The sequence below is a fragment of the Gallus gallus genome, chromosome 1 (genome assembly GCF_016699485.2).
Source record: "Gallus gallus isolate bGalGal1 chromosome 1, bGalGal1.mat.broiler.GRCg7b, whole genome shotgun sequence".
NCBI lineage: Eukaryota > Metazoa > Chordata > Aves > Galliformes > Phasianidae > Gallus > Gallus gallus.
In genome coordinates this window covers 65,647,584-65,672,342 of record NC_052532.1, presented here as the reverse complement: position 1 = coordinate 65,672,342, position 24,759 = coordinate 65,647,584, and the positions used below count along the sequence as shown (strand labels likewise).

General features: G+C 41.4%; 1 protein-coding gene across 7 annotated transcripts in view; it reads right to left on the bottom strand.

Annotated features, from left to right (window-relative positions):
• Window positions 1-24,759, bottom strand: part of SOX5 (SRY-box 5) — a 641,599-nt gene that overhangs the window by 558,003 nt on the left and 58,837 nt on the right. For 3 of the 7 annotated variants that reach the window (XM_046939364.1, XM_040697228.2, XM_040697239.2), the window contains exon 2: window positions 7,431-7,647. The exons of the other annotated variants lie outside the window; for them this stretch is intronic. The gene's annotated coding sequence lies outside the window, so the exon portion shown is untranslated. The remainder of the gene's footprint in view (window positions 1-7,430; window positions 7,648-24,759) is intronic. 7 annotated transcript variants of the gene reach the window in all.

The window sequence follows — 24,759 nt, the reverse complement described above, 5'->3', positions numbered from 1 at the left end:
ATTATTCCTAAAGGAATCCATAAGAGACTGGAAAATATACAAAACCCACTACACCCCATCTGCTACCTGGGGAGAACAAAAAACATTCTCGTAGGAAACATGGGTGAAAAAATAATGAAATTAGCATCTTCAAACTGTTAAAAAAAAAAAAATCTTCATGTTGAAGAGAATCGACAGCATAGCTTTAAGGATAGATAAATGGCTGCCTCGAGGATCTGTCTTACCTCTTCTTTTTTTTTTTTTTAAGTAATACCTTCATTTGCATAGTAATAACCCAATTATTGTAAGATTAGGTGACAGAAATCTCATTATTACTGTTCCTACAAAACAGTCGATATTCCATTCAGTACTTTTTAATGTTACACACCTTAAAACATAATTATTCCAATATATGCTCATTCATCTTTAATGCAATTTCTTTAATAATAATAAAAAAGACTCTTCCTGTAATTGTTAAGGTTTGGGTTTTTTTTTTTTATTATTTTTTGGTTGAATATATTAGTGTTAAAACATGATTTTTCTCATTCGGGCTGCTATAGAAACAAGCAAAGCCAACCAACTGCTTAGGGGCACGCTCCCTCCCCTCTTCCCAAGAGGGAGTCCACCAAGAGGCCTAAAGCACATATGTTAAAATATGTTGCAACAACTCTCTCTCCATCTCCCCCACTCCCTGCTTCTTCCCACGCTGAGAGCCGGTCACAAGATAAGCTTGCAAACAAAATCAAATATACACTAGCATCAGGCTTCTGCGAGTTATTTGGGCTTAGGGTTTGCTGTTACTGGGAAAGGGGGAAGGGCTGTGGTTTTAGGGCTGAGGGAAGAAATCAGAGCAGGCACACGCAGACGCAGGGCTTACCTGCCACAGGCTTTCTCAGTTTCAATTACAAAGATCATAAGTGCGATAAGTGGTCAGTTACCAGAACAACAGCAGAAAGGAAGTGGGGGAAGGAGATAGGACTGGCTCCTGCAGAAGAGCACAGCACCACATGTTATGCTTCAAAAGGATGTCATAAACTGTTAAGAGAGGGGAAACAGCAGCTACCCTTGCCAGTTTCATCTATCTCAGCATACACAAGGTGAGTCTACGGAGCTTCTTACTGGCAAGTCTTCAGTATCCCCGCTTCAAATCCAAGAGAGGTTGAAAGCAACAGAATGCTGCTACCCCTGGGTACTTGATTGGAGCCTGTACAACGTCATTCAGTGCTGCAAGCCCGGGGCTTGGCAGCCAGTGCACTTCTCAGCCGCTGGGGGAGGCCAGGCAGAAGAGGAGAGCATGCAAAACTCTGCTTGTGGAAGGAATCCTTCTTCCAACCTACCTCAGGCATGCAGGGACACTACGAGAGAAGTTGGTGGTAGCCATTCATTCAGACACATTCCGAATACTGACTTTCAGAGTATCGCTCACCCCAGCGCCACTAAAAGCAGTAAGTGCAAGGTGCAATTTCACATGAGTTACTTACTGTTTAATTTTTATGAAAGCCTTCTGTCTAAATGGCATGAAGGAGAAGTAATTTGGCCAAGTTCCGATTTTTGAAGTACTGTATAATCACTGAGCCATCACAAGTCCAATGATAAAGGAGAGATGTGCATAGCTGGAAAACACTGCAAGGAAGAAGAATTCCAGAGTCTTTGTAGGGCTGGAAATACAGCTTCCCTATACTGGGGGCCAGGCACCCACCTCCCACCCCTAGTTGCTACAGGGCTAAATGCAAGTGAGAGGTGTTGGGCTGTCTCTGCATGCTGCACTGGGTTGTACAGAGGGAATTTATCGCACCCAAATCTGGTAGGGAAATGAACATCCCCGGTGCTGCCTGCATGGAAGACAAGCTCCAATGCAGAATGTTTGGACCTTTTCTCTGAAGATTTTGACCACTTGCCTAATATTCTGTTTTTGAGAAGTTTCCAATTATACCATGTTCTACAGAAAGTAAATTAAAATGACTGTTTATAGTCGGGAGGGAGGGGGACGGGGGGAGCAGTGAACATGTTAATGATTTTTCCTTACATTCTTATCATCTCATTTCATTCCTTTAAACAGAAAACCTTGTGAATCTTGCTATGAAAATTATCAACAAAGAAGAAACAGGCTTCCATCATGCACCAAAACTTGGAGGGATGAGCTTATACCATCCTGACCATCTGACTGAAATTGAAAACTTTTCCTCTTCCATTAATAGCTTTTCCAATTCAGCAGTTCAAAGCTGCAATCCCTCACAGCCTATGCAAGGATTTGGGATCATTTTATAAATCTGTGTGGCAAATGAACATGAAAGAGAAGCTCTCCTTATGGCTGGGAACTATCCTTTCGGGGGAAAAATGTTATTAGCTTTTTAGAGAGCATTTGCAAGGGTAATTTGCACTACAGCATCTCTTTTTATTGGCCTTGCAAGCAAGCGTTGAAACAATTTGTTTTATCATATGCGTTCACTTTGAATATAGACCTCATGTGAAATGCTTTACTTGAAACAGGGAACAATGAGTTTGAAAAACAAAACTAAAAAAGGTTTGGAGTATGGCAGTAATTCATTTCAAATAAAGAAATATTGAAAGTGGAAGGGAAAAGGAAAAAGGAAAGATAAATGAGAACGGAAAGGAAAAGCTTCTGATTAAGTCTGTCATAACTTAAGGCAGCTATGCCAAAGCTCCCGGTTTGGTCCAACAATTTCACAGGTATTATAACAGGAGGGTAAATCACTACTCCTGGACATCATTTGTATTTCATTACTTCTTAAGAGTCCTCAGGCAAAACCAGAGCCCTACCACGTGAGAGTCTGCACACGCAGTAAAGAAACACCACCACCCATGGACAGCTGACAACATTCAGCTGTAAATCAGGATTATCATCACCAGTAAAGGCCAGTAGCATAGGGTAGAGGGTTTGATTTAAGAAGCACAGAAATAGGTCGAAATCTTCCACTGTGTTTTGACTCATGAAAAAGCACCCAGATAGTGCCTGAAAAAAATGAGCTGTTCTCTTCCACTGAAACCTCCAAGTCGTACCACCTTGCTCTGCGAGGCAGTTCTTCAACACAGATGACTCCAAGCAAAGGGAACTGATCTTTTTGATGCTGTGGTACAACGGAACGCAGACTGAGGATCACTAATTCTGACAGCGGCATTTCACTCTGCTGGGGCAAACAACTTCCATTTTTTAAGGAGGAAAAAATTATTCTGCAGACAACTAGGACGCAATACTACATTTGCAGTGAAATTACATATCATTTGAACTGGAAAACCAGGGAAAATACTTCCTTCCAAATAAAATCAGTAACAAAAAAGTCTGTGGAAGTGTAACAAGGAATAATAAAATCAAAGGTCACATGTTACATATGTTTCTAGTGCTGATTCTCCCCTACAGCAAAAATTCAATTTGCAGATGACAGCCCTGCAAGGCAGTTTGCTAGTGTAGATCCCAACCCCTTCTACTGAAGTTCAAAGGATTCCCAGTGGGTGTAAGAGTCTGCTCCTCACAGCCTAAAATGATTTACTTGTTCAGCTACTGCAGTTCTTCGGTCCCTGCTGCATTTTCTACACTAACCAGAATTTACCCAGCTGTAGTGCTTATTCCAACATCTTCAGTTAAATGCGTTTTAATTGAAAATGTTGTTAATGGAAACTGACTAGCTTCACTAGCGAGACTGCAGAAGTCCGTAATAACTGAGTTGAAGGAAACAGAATAAGCCAACCCCCAAACATGCCACAGGCCAGCAAGGCGGACGCTCACCCAAGCTGTGAGTTCAAATCCCCGCCTCAGATCAGAGCCCTGTACTGCGATTCCACATGTCTGAAGGGAGCACCTTAACCTCGGGGCTATGAACTGCTCTGGAGTGCTGGCTTTCTCTCAAGGTTAGGCTTGACTTCTGGGAGGGTGGGCCTTTTCGTGTGTGTCTGTGTGTTTTTTGTTGTTTTTTTTTTTTTTTAAGTGAAAATTTCTGAAAGCTTCTCTTTTCACTCCGAATCAGAAAAAGACAAGAATGTTGGGCTGGTTTTGAAAGGTTATTGGAAAGTACAATGGGCCAGCACTTCAACTTTCAGAAATCAACACGCTGGCATTTAAATCAGTGTAACCCTCTTGACATGGCTTGCTTTCAGCTTGACCCAACAGAAACAGAAATGATGTAAGGCTTTTTGCGTTCAGTAAAAACTATGAAGTGAATCTGATGAACAAAAGAGAGCAATTCATTTCTCCAAAATCCTTGCCCCACATCAGAAAAAGGCAAAAAGTAAATTCCCTGTAAAAAGCAGACATTCAATTCTTTCAAGCATTTGTCTGTGCAATGCTACAGACACAGGTCTCACATCCTTAGCTCATTCTCACTGATTCATGAGATTTCTGTGATAGCTTTTCCACACCTACAAGGGCATTTCACTGCATAAATACTGCATATATTAGAACAGGTCAAACTCTGCTTCATTTGCTCATGACAGAATGCCACTTACCTACTCAGAGTCATAAGGTAAGCCTATTTGGCCTACTGTCGCGGGCACGGAAGGCAATGTATTATAAAACAAGACACTGTCATCAAAATTAACTTCACAGGTAGAACTTGTCTCTTGTGAACCGTGCCGTATAGAAAAAAATACTGAAATACACCAAAACCTGTACAGGTACCAATACGGGAAAAGAAGGACCAAACAAATAACATACATAAATAAACAATCCTCTAATCACACAGACTGTACGTGGTTCTCACTAGCACTCTGCTCAGCACTGTGCGCCATCATAAACTGAACAAAGCAATTTCGAGCAGCTCTGAGCAGCAATTTAAGTCCAAAGCTTACTTCCGATCCATGTAACAAGTCAAAATGAAGCATCAGAGAACATGACAACATTTTTAACTGAGCCTGGGAGAGGCTGTGCTAAGCACACAAACTACTTCTTCCCACCTAACATGGGCATAATCAAGATCTGATACTTGGCTGTCCAGCAGTGCTCCATAGTGTTTTCAAACGAAGATACAGTTTATCAGATAGATGTTGCTACTGTACATGCAAGTCCATCTGCTTCCTGCCAATATAACATACTTTGTAAATATTGCATTAGTATTTAATTGTGACATAAACAGGCCCATATTCAGCAAGTGCCTAGCTGCAATCATTTGAGTAAGTGCTCAATGAAGTCCTTAAAAGTAGCCAGGTGTTTAAGTTGAATCAGGGCCAAATTCAGAATGAGTGTTGACATGGTATAATATAAACGTTTAATATTAAATGAATAATGAGGCCAATACAAAGCTCATTCAGCTGAGTTTTGCTGTCATTAAGCTACACACACACATATAATTCCCGGAGACATCTGATCTAACAGAACTCTAAGGTCAAGCAGAATGATCGCTCCCATCTATTTCAACGTGAAAAGAAAATTAGTGGTTTTTGAATACAGAAGTTCTCTCAGGAGTAAAGATGTTTAAGATAGATTTGTCCACACATGTAACAAGGACTTACATCTTTATCCAGAAATCTGAATTACTAAAAACAACAAACCCACCTATGACCCTGGCAGATCTGTGATAAAAAGTGTAGAAGAAATAATAAAAATCTATTTAACACTTCATTTAAATCTGCAAATGACATGATAATGATTTAGATATCTTTTGACTGTATCTGCCTTCTAAGATGACTTGATTATAAGAAAGTAAGAAAAAACCTTCTTCCTTAAATGTCTCAAAGAAGACTGAATGGTGACAGACTTTTTTCAACCTCCATAGCATCTAAAAGCTGTGTTTCAATATTAACATTTTTTATATTTAACAAGTAACGTGTGGCGAGAACACTGTAAGCGCAGGTCTGCACCACACAAAGACCAAGCGTTGATGCAATATATATTCTTACCAGCGTGTGGCTTACATTAAGGTCTGGGGAGTCTGCCATCACATGGTGTGTCACTTTGTATAAAATAAAGCCTGGGAATTACTGAAGTCATTGTCATTTCCTATGACAAAAATATCAATGTTAAATGTGCCTTTAAAACATTTATCAGTCACGTGTGTCAAGAAGCAAGAGATGAGGAATATTTCATGTGAGTAAAATGCAGATAAGTTAACTTGACAAGAACATGTATTCACTTAAGGACAGGATATGTCCCTCTTGGCATGAACATCATACTGTGCAGAATCTCCAAGAATTTAATTAGAGCTTGTAATATAGTAATTAACTACTGTATATTGAAACCTTTTGTATTTTTTTTTTTCAGTAGCGTGTATGGAAATGATCATACTCTAAAAAACAAAGGCACCAGGAAACAAAAGCTACTGTAAATGCACAGGCATTGAAGAGCATAGAACAGGCTTTGTAAACTCTTTCTCCTACCACTGACCTCACCTTGCACCTGACTACTTACGGCGCCTTCTCTGAGTTACATAAATCATGCATTAAAGCTGTGATTTCTTTATGACAGCTCTCCAGAAATAATTCCACCCCTTTTATAAGAAGGGCTGCTTCATGAAGCCAGTGGGGTAATTTCTCCCAGTCTTTAAATAGGTGTCTTCCACAACATGTGGAAGAATAACTGATTCTATGCAGAAAATAAAAATCATTCCAAACCTTGTCCCAAATATAAAAACAAGACACTCAAAAGCACAGAAGATATTTCCTTATATAATGTAAGTTTCTCTTAGGGCCTTGCTTGGTTTCCACAAAGAGCGAGATAGAATTTTGTGCAGAAATTTCTAAGTAATCCAGACGAGGTCAGGAACTGGGAATGGGCATAAGTAGAGTTTCTACCTCCACCGTTTTTTCTCAGGCCAAAAGCAGAGCCAAGAAAAAAGGTGAAAAGTGGCATATGCTCCCACAGGCATGTTTCCTGATGAAGGAGAAGGAATATGGGAGATCGGACAAGGCGACTGGCCTATCCCTCCTGTGAATCTACACTTGGACTGTGACTCTTGGAGACCCTTAAGTTCAGCTCTGATCCTCCGAACAACCAGCAAATCCTCAACCCTCTACTAAGAACTCTTCAAAATTTCACGTTTATAAAAACGATACTAAGATTCAGGGGGCAACATACTGGACCCAGAATAAAAGCATACACATACATTATTCCAGCTTGATCTTTGTTTGGGTGAGTGATCTCAACATCTTCTGATGTCACGTCTCCACCCAAAAAATAGCAATAATCGTAAGTTACCTCTTTGATAAAGTACTCTGAAATCTGTGAGTAAAAAGCACTATGTAACAGCTGAACTTCATACTTAGGTGTTATTATAGTCTAAGTAGTATTTGGCAAAAAAAATAAATAAATAAAGAGAATATAAAAGCATCCAAGCTCTGATTTATTGTTACTTAGTTCTTGGGAATAGTCTTTTAGACTATCTTTGCCTTCGTCACTCAGTTGCGCTATGCCTAAACCCAACGTTACAGAAAATGAATGTTAATGCACTCAGGATAAACGCGTCTACAAAGCATTCGCAGACATGATGGTAAGACAGACTTACCGCAGCTTCACGGTTTGCCATGCGCCAGCTGAGCTGTAACTTCCTGTGTGGATGCTCTCAGGCTGTTGCAATTGCTTTTGAAAATCTCTTAAACTGTGGTAACTCGATCGCTTGGAAAAACCAGCTCGTGCCCGTTTCCGAAGTCAGAACTGTCACTGATTGCAGAGACTTAATTCATGGTTCCTCTGGGACAGACGCAATTCAGCCTCTACTTGTCCTTTGAAATGAAGTCAGGATAGACTTTTTGTTGGTATGTGAAGAGTTAAAATCAAACAGCCTTCCCAATTTCCCCATGCTGCTTCCCGGGACTCCGCTTAGATTTCCCTGAGTTGGTTTCCCCAAGTCAGGAGACAGCAAGTAGCAGGGGGCAGAACACCCACTCTCACCCCACAGTGGCTGCTTGGCCTCCTCAAATGCTCTTTCCACTGGCATGGGGGAGAGACAGAAGCTGTCTGAGGGAGGATGGAGGAACCATCTGTAACCAGTACTGGCCCCACCATGACAGGTAGACAAGGCCTTGTTTAGCAGCCACATGGCTAAATTCTCCTTCCTGCCCTTCAACAGGGCAGGATCACCAGGACCAGTACCTGCCCTGCCTGTGCTAACTCCCAAACCACTTCTAAGACCTCTTGGGGTAAAGCTGTTGACGCTTAGCCAAAATTATGCTACCAACTATCCCAACAGTGTGCTAGAACAAACAATAGCATGCCTGGCTGCATGGCTGTGACACAGCCCTGGGCTGTCCATGCTGGCCACCGACAACTTCAAGATGCACGCGTGATGAAGGCTGATGGCGTGAAGGAGGACCTGCTACTCCCACACTGCACATCAAACATTACCTCACTGGAGAGGTGATCACTGGAGAGGGTCTCACTCCTAAGACCCTGGCCTTCCCAAATCCCAAAAATGTGATATCTTGCCAACTCGGTTCCCTCTCCCTGTCTTCTCCCTCTCCAGGTGGAGCAGATAACATTTAATGAGTCCTGTAAACAGACCTGCAGCCTACTGACCAGAAGTGTTTCAGAGTGGGTCTTGGGAAGGAGCAAAATGCACAGAAGTCCCTGGAGAAATTTCCCTGCGCTGCTGGCTGCCCACCGCTCATCAGAAGGTATCACCCCAAACCTGTCTTTGAGACTTCTTTATCCCCTCCTCTGGTCCTCTGGAGGACAGTAAGGACATCCCATCCTCAGCAATTAGTGTCCCAGGTAACTCAGCTGACTCTGTTTAAACTCCAGCCCTCTGTCAGGTCCGTGCTAATGCATTAGCACAATTCAGCCTCTCCACATCACTCTCTGCCTTCCAACCTCTTTCATAACTTATCTTTCTTCCACATCAGGAAACAAACAAAAACCTCCTCTAATACGAAAAGCAGGCCATACAAGTAGGCAATGCGTCTTTGATGCTTCCTCAAGGATCAGAACTACGGCCTCTCTCTCCCCTTCATATCAAAAGATAATCCTCCCACCTCCTCCTCGTACACATTCAAGTTCTCCAGCCTCTTCCTCATTACATAAGGTACATGCATAATCCTTCTCCTCCCACAGAACATCTCAGGGAACGCAGTCCTCCTCCTCCCCCTCAGTCACACGAAGTTTAATCCCAACATTGCTGACAATCAATTGCCATCACTGTAGTGACAACAAATAGAATGAAGCATAAACTCTGCATTGGCTTAAACTACACCCTCCTGACTGATGACTTGTTTTCTACTCCACCTTCACAATCTGCTTCATACCTGCAAACCTGCAGTTAAAAACTACTTCTCTATATGAATTTTGTCTTTCTTTTTTCTTTTTTTTTTTTGAGGGATGAGAGAGAAACCGAGTGTTGTTCTTTTCTCAGTGAATAGAGCATTCTGTTTTTGTTTTGTCAGTGGCATTTTATGGCCATATTTTACAGACAAGTTCACAGTAAGTTCAGAGGAAAGAAATTTTCAAAGAAAATCTAGCACAAAGCATTGTGGGGAATAATATGGAAAGTTGACAAAATGATGATAAACAATAAAAAAAAAGAAATAATTGTGTTGAAACACTGCATCGGTATTTATCACATTAACCCTTCTTAGGGAAAATGCTTTATTGTCTGCAGTTTCAGAAGGAGATCTTAACCTGGACTATGGAAGCAGAATGCTGCATATGTAATGATTCTGAAGCATAATTTTTATGTATATATATATATATATATATATAAAAGAAAATGGCAAATATGTCTCTATGAGATAAGGCTTTCAGAACAAAATATAATACATGGAAATCCTTTCTTGAAGTGCTTTGTGGTCTTAAGGAGGTAGGAAACTTGAAACAGTAGAGCTGCAGAAAACACAAGTCTAAACAAGGTGTGAAAAACTGCGGCATGGGCAGAAACAAAAATTCTGAAGAAAGCAGCAAAGAGAAGTGAGGGATGGCTCACTTGAGAGTGAGAGAGAAGTTACGTAGACATGCCTAATCTACTTCCAGTTAATGTAAAATCCATTTAAAACCTCAGCTGCAAATAGAGAAGGTCTGTGCCCAGCATTTAGGAATGGTTGCAAGAAAATGAAGAATAAGTAGAGAGCTGGGCACTCAGAACTTGCTCTAATTCCAGTCTGCTTATGTCAAGCTGGGCAAGCCATACGCTCTTTTAGACCAATAAGCTTCACGTCTAAATAGGAGAAAATTTTTTCCTCTGATTAACTAGATTATATTAATTAAGGCTCCATCCTCCTACAAATCCTCCATCAGGGCTCCTTCCTTTCCTTGGTGCCTACAGAGAATATAATGACAAAGGATGTATTAACTACTGGGCAGCTGGTGCACTAAGGAACCTGTTTCAGGTATGTCTACATCAGCAAGCAATTTGGTGCAACAGAAGTAGAAAACCAGACCACAGCAGTTTATGCTGGGGTACCCACACCTGCATTACCTGGGACTCAGGGTTACTATCAACTGCATTTAGCCTCATCATCTGTACCCACTGTCCTCATCACTAATTAAAGTTAGTTTCAGAGGAAACAGCACTGGTTTACACCCTTTTATCTCCATTGATGCCCAGAGTACATGCAGTTTGTTTCTGGAAGGGAAGCTTTATGTTCCCTCAGAAGAATCTACATCAACACAAATCAAACTGTTCTTCAATCCAAGCTCACATGGAAAGTAAAGGTGACCAGGCCGATCTGCTTCAAACTCTCACTACTGCTCCAAACCAAAAGCCTAACATATGTGCAACTAATGCAGACTACTGCCATCTTTTTATTTTTTTTATTTCATTTTTTTGCATGTGTCTGCACTTGCTCCATCTCCTTAGCCATATCTGTTGTGTTCTTTTTTTTCCTAATATTCGATATATTTTCAAGCTTCGCACCACGTAAGGTTTAGTTGGTGAGGTCATTCTGTGAAGACTACTCCTGGTCAGAGTTTACAAGGACTCAAAAGCAGCTGTAATGACAGAAGCTAAAGTACAAACACAGAAGGTGCAAAGGAAGAAAGAAACATCAGCTGCTTGTCATTTTAAACCAGTTTTGTCATTTTAGATTGGACTGGTCTAAGATGGTAAACCTTCCAGACAGTACTAAATACAGTCAGGTCTTCCTCCATGATGTGGTTCCTGTCATGAGATCTTGAATCATATCGCAATATTACATTGAAGAATTTGGTTCAGAGTCTTACAGTAAAAACTGATTTTCTCTATGATTATGTATCTAAATATTAGTGTTAATAATTTTTCTTTGTTGTTGTTGCTGCTGCTGTTGATGTTGTTAGTACATTTTATCTTCCAACTTATTACCCAAGAGAGGCCGTTTTACCTACTGATATAAGCTCTGTTGTAAGGCTTATCCTACCTTTTGAAGGAACAGATAACATTTATAATTGTGTTGAGTACACCCAGCTAAGTTCTGTATTGAATGTGAAACAATTACTTGGAAGTGACAATAGAAGACATTTGATTAGGACAACACTGAAAGTGTTTAGTAAGAACAAAAAAAGGCTAACATCTTGATACAGGCCTAACAATACTGTAATTAGCAAGACTTGAATTTTGTTGTTACTGTGTGTGTTAACTGCAAGATGTGGAGCCCTCTTCTGAAAAATCAGCCAGTAATGAGCAGTATATTCACAAAAGTAACTTCAAGCACCAGGAAGCCGATCTTCTTTGGTAACTGCTAACCAGTAGAGAGATAAAAGCTTATTCAAGGAATAATTCAGAGCACCTAAACTAAACGCCATCTCTGAATCACCCTCTACCCACGTCCTTCCTCACTCAGAAAGGAACAGATGAAAGGTAGCCTTGAGCTCGCCTTTCTGAATAACTCATTTGTGAACAGTGTTCTCCTATACATAAACTCTTTAACCAGGGGGTTTAAAATGTGTTGTTCTATTTTGAACTGTGAGTCTCAAATCTCAATTTTTAACATTTCATTTGGACTTGGCATTAAAAATGCTTCAGTAATTCTTCAGAGTAGAAGCATTTCTGCTTTGAAAGGTATTGATTTGTGTCCAATTGCAGGATATGATTTTGTTTTTTTTTAAATATATATTCCTGCAGACTCCTGCTACTTACACTCACTTAAGGCCTTTATATATCGAGCCTGCCTTCACTCATACCAAGACGAATGACCGGTGGCTTTGTGCTAAAAAGGATAAGGACTCACTCACTCAGCACACGGCACACCTAGTTATAAGCAGACAGCAGCAATACACCTTGGATACTTGGTAATATTAGAGGATTTTTTGTTTTGTTTTGCATTTTCTATGGAGCTGTTCTTGTAAATAACAATAAATGATAATATTTAAAGTGCATATTAAGTTACCCACTGCTGAACCCCCCCCAGGATCCAAAAGGTCTTAAAAAGAGGAGTTTAAAAAGTAAGGAAATCTTTTACCATCGTATTTCTGATTATCATTGTTTTTCTGCTTGTAAAGTCCACACAACTTTGCTAACAATTTCTTGGGTTTTCAGAGCAAGTATTTGTAGGGACCAAAATCCACGTATGACCCAGAAACATCGTTACTTTCCAAAAATATCATGACATGCTATCCTATTAACACAAACCTGATGCCTTGTGTCCTTCCCACTAAATCACACTAAAGTGTTCCATTGAGACGATGCCACTGAACATGTTGCCAAACTGCCTTTATTAGAGACTATCACAAGAATAATTTTAAGTAATATTTTTTTCTTTTAATCTGCATGTTCGCACTAATCAAAGTAGTTATTAGTTCTTCAGGGCATGCCTTTCCAAACTATATTCACCTCAAGTAACATAGGGTCCAGCTGACTTCCAGGCATTCTATGAGACTCTTAGAAGAACATAGTTTTGCTAAATATAAGTAAGAACTGAGAAAACTTTGCCCTAGGTGTCCAGCTATGTACTTATCCCACAGTGTATAAAACTTTCCCTCCTTTGAATTAATGTCAGAGTTTAGCTTTTAATATATGGCCTTGGTTTGATTTATGAGTACGTTTAAGGAATGTGAGGTCACTCAAACTAGCAAACCGGCTGGCTTCTATGCAACGGGGACAAACAAAAACTTTACACTAAAAACCTCACTGCAGTCACTTCAAATAATGTATAACATTATCTTTTACAGACCTGTTTTAGAATAAGTGGCAGCCAGAGATGCACCAAGGAAATGTTTCGGTTTTTTTTCCCCCAGTTCTATTCCTGCATAGCAATACCTACAATATTGGTTACCTTCTTCTTCAGTGTGAAAATTAACATTGAAAGGAAGAGACACCCTTTGAATTAAAAACAAATGGAACTTTGTCAATTATCTGCTGTAATCCACCACTTGGAATGGAAGACCAAGTGTTCTCCAAAAGCCAACACAATATACAAAGACTTGAATGCCACTAGCAGCAAGGCTGTAGTTAGGTGAGTGCTGCATGAAGACTGAAGAGATATGCGTGAAGTACACAAATTCCAACACACCATTTTACTGGTAATGGGGAAAAAAGCAGGGTTATAATCTAAAAAGACCACGTAGCAGACTAGAGCAAGTCAATATTGATGAGCTCCTTCTGCACTCAGGGAAGAAAAAGAGACGCAACAGGAAGGGAACATCAGTTTTCCACCTTCTCCAGTTTATAGATACTTGAAATATTCCAGTGAAGAGCAGAAACCTTCTCGCAGTTTGCCTTCGTTTTCGTGATACCCTCCTAAGACAACGGTCAGAGGCTGCCAGCTTTCTGGTAAATCAGCCATATTCCCGTCAGCCACTCTGGAGCTATGCATCGCAACTCAGGGAGACAGGATAAAGACGACTGTTTTTCTCCAGGGAAAAAGTACTATAAAGATACAAGCACATTTACACAGAGCCAATGTTGTCAAATATTGTGATTTTATCATAAGATTCATAATTGGCATTTCTCTTCAAGTTCTGCTCTACTTCCTGAGGAAGATGAGCTCCAATTTAACAAAGACACAGAACTACTAGCTCTTATGCTAAACAAAATTAAAAAAAAAAAAGAAAAAAGCAGGCACCCTTGAAAGTGTGAACCCTGACAACTCAGCAAGAAAAACAGAGAGAGGATTTTTTTTTTTTCTTCTGACGATTTATAAATCATTTTGTGGCCTGCTTCAACTGGCAATATTCACACAGATGGGTTAAATGTCACTTAGCACTCTGAATTAACTTCCCTAAAATCTGTTCTTAAAGCCTTGTCACTCACCTGAATAATCCTACTGGTTCTAAACGGGCCTCCATAAGTGACCAGACTAGTCTACTTCTGCACGCTGCTGAGCGTTACGTAGGAGGTGCTGATACTCCCACATCCCTTTAAAAAGAAGATTAGGCACTAAGATAAGTGAAAACTTCTGTTCAAATTGGCTCAAATCCTTCTCCTATTTAAATTGGTGGCAGAACTCCCACTTACTTCAAAGGTCCAGGACAGGCACACTGTATTAATTAGGACAGTACAAAAACTCTCATTACAAAACCGAAGCATGTGATGCTCACCTGATTTAAAACAAAACCAAAAAAACAGAGTCTTGGATTTGCATCTTTGTGAACACCGGGTGCTACAGAGTTTGATGCTGAAGTCCCGGGGGAATTCGGAGGTTGATCCAAAAATAGGCAATAATGAGATGCTTCTATTCATCCCTCGTTTGCTACACGCTTGAAAATAGGGCCTTAAATTTGTAGGAACTCAGGCAAACCAGAATAAAACTTGGCCACACAGGAGGTCACACTTGCTCTACTCCCATTGGAAAGGAGGAGGGCTTTGTAATTTTAAATCAGCTGCAGCCTTTGCCCGCTCTCTGTTATTCTGTGCATTTCAGCAGCAGCTCCCCCAGCGCTTAAGGCAAAGTGCCACATTAGCACTGTGCTGGACGCAGATCAGCACCGCCACGTCAGGCTTCTATCATAGCAAAGCAACAACGCGGGGGCACCTACGCTCTTTTCCATTCACCCTCCTGGCTCATCCTTTCTCCCTCCCAGATGGTGACAGCAGGTCGGCCTGTTTGAAATAGCCTCTCTGCTGCATCCATTAAACCCGCGAGCCACAGGCCACAGCACGGCAATAATTCCTGCTCAGTCCTGCGGTGCAGGGGCTAAGCCCCAACTTGTGCTCACCAGACCAATTGGTGATAGGTTTGCTCCAAATCATATTCAGCCTTTTCTTTTAAAGGATTGAGGGGAGGAGGCCAATATCAGACTGAATATTTTTAATATTTATAATGAATAAAATTATATGCTTGGAATGCAACCTTCAGCATAACAGCAGTAAAAACTAAATTTTTATTTTGATTATATTCATGGCAATAACGAGTAATGTAGGGGTTTTTTTGTGACATAGGTTAAAAAGTCTGTAACCTCTAATTTGACAGGAACTCTATTATCACTCTCCGGAAAATTAGACAAGATAGGATATTAAGACATCCAAAAACTGACACAAACAGAAAACTAGGTCTCTCACTTGCTCTTCTTTCTTTAAACAAGGAAGATGATTATATGCTGTTTGACATTCCATTTTCAGGGCAACTAAAGAGATGCCGGGAGTCACACTTCATTTATTCTTCCAAATGCCACCACTGAAAAAAAAACGTGTTGGTATTTGAAGGCACCATACTCCCACAAACAGCGGTCGGAATTAACCTTGTCTTCCTGATGGTTTCATTTGTGAAGTCCCTCAGTTTAGTTTCTCAAGATGAAATTAAAAATACCCTTGTGGCTGAGCGTGAGCACTTAAAGCACACACACACTACATGGTGGGCCGAAACTCCCCAGGGTGTAGCCTTACTGAACTCATTGTATTAGACAAGTCAAGGGGAAATATGTTCTTGTAGAGATTTCCAGCCTAAAGATATTTGGATGTGCTTAAGGTTAGCATCTGAACTTTTATGTAACTATCCAGACTGAACCTCAAGAATTTCTGAGGTTCGTGACCAACTCTGAAACTACGAGCCAAAGAAATGATTTAAATAAGTCTTCCATGAATTCCAGAGTAAGACATTTTGTCTTTCAGTACAAATAAAACCATGTTGTTTTATATCCTGTCAAACAAGGGAACAAAGGCATAATGTTGCACACATTTCCCTAAATAAACAAACAACTCCTCCATGTTTTCTGTTGGAATCGTATCAATCCAAAATTAAAAATTAAAAAAAAAAAATCCATTTTTTTTTAAATCTACTCAAAACTGATAAGAAAAATTAGAGTCATTAGTGAGTTTTAGTCTGTTCTTACTCAGGCAAAAGTCCCACTGAAATGAAGCCAACATTACTTCAAAATCTGAATACTGTTTCATTCAGCTTTTCAGCACAAAGATGTAGCTTTAGTTACAACCATCTGTCATGGGTATAATCTCATAGCACTGATACCCATTTCTCTTAAATATAACCTTCCTTCATAAACTCTTTATTTACCTCTAGGGTATATACAGAGCTCAAAGAATACAAATGAAAAAGCAGTATTTTCACCATTACCGTGCACGAACAATAACAGTACCTTGCACTGTAATGAAAATTCATCCCAGACAGCTTAGCAAGGCTGAAACACACCCTAAAATACAGCATCTCAAAGACAAAGATTAAGACTTGTTTTGGCACATTGAAAAGAACGTATGAACCACTGGAATGGTGGAGAGCGTTGTATTTTACAATCTCAGGTTTCTCAAATGACGTTTCCCTCCACTACCATCACAAATCTACTATAGACGCATTATTGACTATTAATCAGAAGAAGTTTACAGTGTGCTTTCAACAGGAAAACTACAGAGGACGTAAACAACTCTGATTATAATTATGCACAAAAATGAAACAATCATCCCTGAGAACCTGAATTCCTCAGTATCCCAATATTTCAGACTGGCCTTGGAAACGTAAGAAAAGACTCAAAAGTATAGACAATACTGAGAAATAAGGGTTGATGATGACTGAAATGAGGAAACAGCACAGTCTGCTGGTTAAGGCATTGAACTGGGTATCAGACCACATGGGGCTGCGTTTCTAACTCTGCTACTAAGGTGCTTCTTTTCCTTGGGCCTAGTACAAAGACAGTCAAGCCAAGCTGAAGACTGCAGCAGTGCCCGTTCAAGGTGTGGACTGAGTCATTTCCTTGCACCTGTCCAACTGAAATCCATGCCAGTCCACATGGGCACCCAAGCGGGATGCCTCTGCCCACCTTCAGAGAAGAGTGCAATAACTCAGTCTCAGGGACACAGTGACTTAAGTTTCTGGAACTTCCAAATTGGCCTGACCCTGCCCTTCCCTGAAGCCATTCCCCACAGTAAAAAATGACAGAAATTTCCAAGCTCTTTAATATTAAGCATAACTGATGATTTTTATTTTCACATCTTGAACTATAAATAACATAATCCTTCTTTCAAAGCACCCACCCCATAAAGTCATCACCAATTGCATAAAACAAGAAAGCAGAGGAACAAGAAGATTCATGCATCTAAGATTTCTTATTTGGGACAGATTTTTGACATCATACTCATGATTTCTGAAGACCTGGAACATCAATACCATTATCAAAACATTCCTTCAGTCTTAAAGGCCTGTTTTTTTATCCCCAGTGATAACACAATTCTAAGCGTTTTCTGCAAGGAATCTAATTTAAAAACAGTCCAGATACTTCCGACTCTTGAATACAAGCAGTAGTAAAAACCTAACCATACAGACAGTGTTTTAATTTTAAAAGTCCATATTAGGCATTATGCAAGTCTTGAGGATGCTGAGGACCACAGTTTCCTGGCTTATTCTTCTCTTGAAATAGAATAAATTTCAGACAAGCCATACAGCTATTTCTGTTGGTAAAAAGGAGGTAGCTATTGCCCCTTGAAAATATCTCCACAACTGAAGGCAAGAAAAACAAGTGAGCCTATTCCTCTAGTGTAAACAGATTATTCCCTTGCTTAAAGTGATGAAGCTGTCTCTCCCTGTTGCACAAATATATAAAACAATATATCTTATCTATTTGCCAGGATACTGGGTAATGTCTCCAGGGCTGACTATCAGCTGGTTTAGTTGCAAGACAGCTTTATGTTAGGCATAGGAAAGAGAAGTTTGGTAAGCATCGTGAAAGAGGTAGGAGAAGAAAATAGGTCAGACAGCTTACAAACATGCCAGAAACAGAGACTAATAGTTCCACTTTTTATTCTATAATAAAATTAATGTTGTCCCAGCAGCATGCTATTTGGTACATCCATCTAATTTATTAAACAAACAAGACGACAAAGGATTTGCTGAAGATAGTACTCCTGTGTATTTGTGAACTAGTTTCTCATAATTAATAAAATTGATGATAAATATAATTTTATTTTTTACTTTCTCTTCTTTTTCGCCAACAAACACAATATTATATATCAGCTAGAATAAAATCTGCTAAACTGATTAAGAAACTACCGCTCTATGATTTATTCATATGTTTAGTAGCAGCATTTTACCTTTGTTGTCTCTTTCACGCAGTAAAAAGTGAGGCCGGAATAGGAGGATGTGCACAGTTTCACCCATCAGAATTTTACATTAAAAGCCCCAAGGTGCTCACAGCCCAGGCTGCGTGTTCGCACACAGCAAAGCAAACAGGGCAAAAACATAAAAGGGGAGTAACACTGGACAACTCCAAACAAAAGCAATCTCAAATACAAAGACTTGAGATCTTTTTAAGATCCTTGCAAGCAGAAAGGAAAGTAAGTGGGGGCAACGTGAAAAGGGTTCTTTATAAACACAGACTCGGATCCTTCAGACATTAAAGACTCAGAGACGAGCATTATAAACTCCCTCAAATCACATCTCTCTAAATGCTTGACTTAATTTTTCTGTTGTCACTGGGAATTGAGTTTACTTGGTCACTCAGATCTGTACAGTTCTGTGCAAGGTTTTAGCACAGCTTGTAGAAGCAACCCTGCAGTACAGGCTCTTTGGAATTACGTTTATTACAGGAGACAGAGGTAAACAGACCTACTGCAGCACAGAGAGTCCTGCAGAGAGGAAACCCAACAAAAGATGTGTTATAATATTAACAATAAGAAAGCGGCTCTATGACTTCCTCTTATTTTTAGTATTTATACTGGCTTGCTGCCTCCAAAAACACTAGTAGTCCTCCTGCATCTCAAAATCTGAATTGAATAGTCAAGAGACTACAGTTAAAATATTTTGTCTGAAAACACCAATTCTGATATCTGCAAAATTGTCTTTATTTCTGCTTTGCCCCACAGACCCCGTGGACAAGTCCGTTCAGTTTGATTCCCTGATTTATCACATGTGCTTCAATGACAGCATACTCACATGATGACCATAGCCAAGGCAGCAGGGCTGATTCATACCTGCATGAAACTCAATCTTCAGTTCACAAAATCTTTCTTATCTTTTCTTCTACGCTTGAGGTCTGATGGAATCCAAAAGCCCCGAGTGAAAAACTAACAGCATGCATCTATTCTGGGGCTGAGCTGGAAGAAGAAACTGAGAGTTCCACAGCTTTCCCCCCCCCAAACAGTAACACGTTCAGCTTTATTTATAGCTCTCACCTATTTTGGAAATTTTTAAGAACCCAGCCTGGCATTCAAATTAGTAATATAACTTAAAACAAGGGGAGACTCCTCTTCTATGCCTCCATACAAAGGTTTTGAGAAACAGTAAAGGCCAACACAGAGCCAAGATATTAATAGCATCCTGAGACATGAAACGGGGGAACGTCACAAAGTAATTGTTAAACTCCGGTGAGGAGAGGTAAAGGCAAAATTTACTGTGAGCTGTTTCTGTTAAACAGCAAACAAACAGAAGACGAGAAAGATGAAGAGTTCTTAGATGCTGGGGCTTATAAAAGGTTCTGAAAACTGCAGTGTGACTTTGGCATGGGTGATACAGGGCTGTGAACGCTTCCAAGAAGGTCCCAGCAGACCTCAGAGCTAACGATCCTTTTTCAAATCTGTCTCCCTCTTCCTTTTAATCTTCCTTTTTGCTTTTTTTTCACTCGAGAAAAAAAAAACAACAAGGAGCAATGATGTGGGAGAAATGCCAATACTCGGCTCCTGCTGAGAAGAAAAAAAAGTGTTGGAGCCGGAGCTGCCGGATCCCGCTCGCATTTAGCAACGGAATTAAACAGCCTCTCCTTCAGCGAGCAAATAGGACAAATATGGTTTACCTGAGCGGGACAACATCTTTCACAGTGGCGTAATGTCAAAACTCAGAATCAAATTAAGTCATTTGGAGATAGAAAACACCACGTCGATTCATCTCTACTGCTGCCCAGGGCTTCTCCAAAGGAGGTCAGAATTGCCGGTCAGTGAGCCCCCACACACCTGCATCGCTCCGAGCCTGACCCATCGGCACGCTTCAGAGGACAGAAGGAGCGCCGTGGCTTAGCACTCTGATCAAAATAAGTCCTTAAATACATTTTAAAAATATATATTTACATAAATAAATAAACAAATCTTCCGGGCAAAGATTTGAGTTACGGTACAAAAGGGATTTTCAGATTCGAGCTTCTAACTGTTGCACCTGCTGCTTTTTGTTTTTTTTTTTTCTTTAATACACTGCTCATAACTGTGAGGATGACACAGAGGCACGTGAACAACACTGCTTGGTTATTCTCCCATCTCTGTCACAGGGTACAGCGGAGACTTCAGAAAGGTGGCATTCCTGCCACACGGCCAAACCACTAAGAGCAAGCACCAAACACCGCGCTCACTCTTAAAACCACTGCACTCAAAAATACTTAATAAATAACAACAAAAATTAACAATATCAGCACTGATCATTTACAAGGTGTTTCTGCACAGGAAATTAAGTATCACGATCCACATACAAGAACTGTGAATGCTCCCTCCCTGGAAGCATTCGAGGCCAGGCTGGATGGGGCTTTGAGCAGCCTGGTCTAGAGGGAGGTGTCCCTGCCTATAGCAGGGGGTTGGAACTAGATGGTCTTAAAGGTCCCTTCCAACCCAAACCATTCTATGACTCTATGATTAAGACACCACACATAGAAATTGTCAAGTCTCTTCAGCCAATGTTTCATGCTTTAAGTATGTTTGAGACTTGAAGCTTTTGAAACATTGCTGCGGACAAACTCACCTTCTGGGGAAGTCTACATTTATATTCTGAATATTGACGCTATTCTTTTCAAAAGGAAATGCCATCAACTTCCTCTAAAACTGATGTCCTTTCCAAATAATGCCAAACAGAACAAGTGACAGCAGCATCTTGTCAAAAACACATACACACAGCTGAGAGCTAACACTGTTTCTTACAAAGCCAGGCCAAGAGAATACAGTACTACCAAAGATGCGAGCTGGATCCTAGAGACAGGGACACCTCAGCAGGCTCAAGCAGTGCCAAACTCTTCCTCCCTCTGTGGGCACAGTGATGATTTGTATGGCTAAGCAGAAGTATTCAGCAGCTGTTGCATTTCACATCTGGCTTCTCCCCTTCACCTCCTGTCCCAGGGCAAGGCCACAGCACAAAAGCAAGGAGGTCAGACAGCACCATCCTGCAGGCCACCAACTGGGCTGCAGCGAGTTACTGCAACTTTACCTTAGGCTTTTCTTCTCATTCTTTAATACAGAAAGTTGCTACTTTCTCTCCCTCCCTTCCTTCTGCCCCTCACCTTTCAGCTCTTTGGAAGCAAGCAGAGAAGGCTTCAAAGTGATGGGTGCTTGCAGGAGGGGAGAGTGGTTGATGCCCCCATTGTGAGGTCTGTGTGCCCCCCCCCCCCCCCCCCCCCCCCAGCAGGCACAGCCGGCTGATTTGCTCCTTCCTCTTTACTGCCAATGAAGCTCCAAGCTTCCAGGCTGCCTGGTCAAGTCCTCCCCCTCCTCATGACACACATGGGTGCACAAGGAAGTATTTTCCCTCTGATGTCTTCCCTCTAAGTCAGGCCCACTCTGCCTGCAAATGGAACAAGGATGGATGCACGACCTCAGGCATTTGCACCCTCCCACGCCTGGCCCTAGTCACCACCGACAGGAAAACAGCTCCCTGACAGGGCGGCCCTCATCCCAGGTGCTGTGTGGCATAGAGAAGAAGGCAGGCATGAGGAAAAGAAATGGAGTACGACTCCATTCCCCTTCTCTGAAGGGTGTGCCAATTACAGGCTGGGTGATTCTCCACACCTGCCCACACAGGGCTAGAGCTGCCTTCACACCAGCTGAGCCTTCCTCTCCAAAAATGAGGGGCCTTGGAGCTCTGCTCATTCAGGACAGACAAACAGCACTTTGACTGCAATGTCTTTTAAGCTGTGTACAGTACTTCTTTTTTTCTTTTTTTTTTTTTTCCTCCTTGTATCATTTACCCAGTAGCTGGACAAACATTGTCTCTCCCTTGCCTTCTGAGGGCCATAGCCTCACTACCTACTTGCTCACACTCACAGGCCTGCTTTAGCAAGTCATTGTTACATCCTTTCCTTCCCTCCCAACTCTAAAAATTCTGATTTATTCATTTTTTAATTTCTACCCAATTGTACAAACTTGGAAATCCAGTAAAGGAACTGTTTTCTTAGCACTACTAAGATCAAAACCATGTTTCTCAATGTTTTCAACATGGACATCAGATACAAAATTCATAACAACCGTAAGACTCTCAACCTCACGTTTTGGCCAAACTATGCAGGAGGATTCTCCCTACACACAATTCAAGATGGCATTCTAGCTGATGGAGCATGAGGCAGAAAGCCTGGCTAAGAGCAGAAAGCCAGCTTGTTGGTGTGGTTTGTGTCCCTGGTATTGCAGAGATGCATATGAAGAAGGTATCCTAGGCCCTGCAGTACCTAAACAAACACACTAATTTATTTAAGTCCTTGATAGTCCACACAGTATGAAGTGGAGGTCTTAAGGCACACCAAGAGGGGGGACCCTGTATGAACATAGCACCGTTTCTGTATCTTTGTATTCAGCAGAAGCACAGTATTCACTTTCAAAGCAAAAACGCTTCCAACATTTCCTGAAGAACACCATAATAGCGCTTTTATTTTGTTTGCCACTAACAGAATTGCTTGTTTAAGCAATCCCCGCTTTGGTTGAGGTGTACTTCTGAGCCTCCCATCCCAACACATGCTATTTTACACTTGTTGCTCACTCAGCAAATAGCAAACAGACTCGAAAGAGCCCGTCCAAAGGGGAATCCTCTGCGTCCCGCTCGCACTAATTACTGGCCTCAAAGCAGTCAGCAGGAAGCTATTATACACCCCACGGATAACAGAGATTTTGAAAAAGAGACAGCTATCCTTCTTCAAATATGGTGGCTGGAGTTGGAAGGCACGTTCATTGTTATTTATTCAGGGCGGGGGCATATGTCAGAAGGAAAAAAAGGAAACAAATCCGTGGCTTTTTCAAGTGCTACAGTACCAGTCTGAGGAAGCTGCAGGTTAGCATAGCTTCAAACTGTTGCTGCATTAGTTTTGCTTTTACTGCAGAGCACCATGGGGTAAAGCCTAATTCTTTCTCAGAAAAAAAAACCATCTGTATTGATATCAGAAAAGGGTGGGGGAAGAAAAATGACAGCCACTGGCCTGCCCTTTAACCTTTCTAACAGAGCTGGTGGCCGCAATGAAGCTTAATCAATGCAATGGAAGTGACATTTCGCAGTCAAATCAAATTAAATGGAAATGAAAGGAAAATCTGAGGTCCAACCTAAAGGCTGTTCCCTCTTGCACCGAGGTCATTGCCATGGCAACTAAATGCTACAAACGTGTAGAGTAAATCCTTAACAAATCTGTAGAAAGCATGTCCAATTGAATATGATAGTTCCTGTCACTGTACTTTGTACCTTTCTAAAAAAAAAAGAGAGAGAAAATAAAAACAAAACGCATCTTACAGCTTGTGCAGCAAAGAAGTTCTGCCAGAAACTACACAGCACAACAGCATGCTTAATCTCCTGTTCTGCTTGGACGTGGAAAAACCTAACGGCTTTACTGTAAGACAGCAAGTGGGTAGCTACGGACAGAGACCATATTAAGCGAATTAGGGCATGCTGTGTTACATTTTTCAGTCTTGCTTCAACTGGAGGGCCGGTGGCTGCAAAAATTTTCCTGTATCACTGCAAATGCATTTAACCGTGGCTGAGAGCAACTCCTGGTGCAGACTGCCGATGGCTTTGATCACCCTGTCCAGCCTCAGCACACACCTCCTTCACTCTCTGCCTTTCTGTGAGGCGAGAGGATGCTCGGGATGGCAAAGTGCAGATCAGCCCTGTTGAAATAAGGAAGGATGCTCCCACCTGAGTGTGCACAGATCCTTGCAACACGATTGCACAGGGCTGGGAGCTCCAGCACAGAGCTCCCATCAGCTGCACCTCAGCCTACTCATGGAAAAAGACGACAACAGAAACCCAGTTTGACCACTGCGCACCCTGATGTCACAGACAGCCCTCATCCCCATTCCCTCTCTTCCAGCTCCAACCAACGTACAGGCAAAAGCCTCACCTCCACATGCCCCTGTAGAGAATTAGAGCTAATTAGTGATCTCAACCGCCACTCATGACGCATATTTCACTCCTCAGCTTAACAGCTTCTGACAATGAAGGGCAACGTAGGAACCACGTCCAAACAGTACAGCCGCACGCTCACACTGTTGAGTGCCCATTTCATCTTAACGCTTCCACCTGTGTAAGCAAAGTGAGCAGCGGAGGCACCAAGCAGAAAGTGGGATTCTACTTCCTCTTGCAAGATGTGGAAGACTTCACGCAGCAAGCGGTGACCTTCCACAGACTTGTCATTTATCTGAGCCGCATAAGGTGGCAACCATTATCCTCTCCTTGAACGCAGTCAAGTTTTGATTCAGCTGCAGCGATGCAGTCATTGTGCATTACAGAAGATCTCAAGAGATTGCACGCCCTGGGCCAGTACAGGCTGGGAGTATTACGAATCTGATAGGAGGTGACATTTTCTACTCAAATACATACAGCCGCAGGACA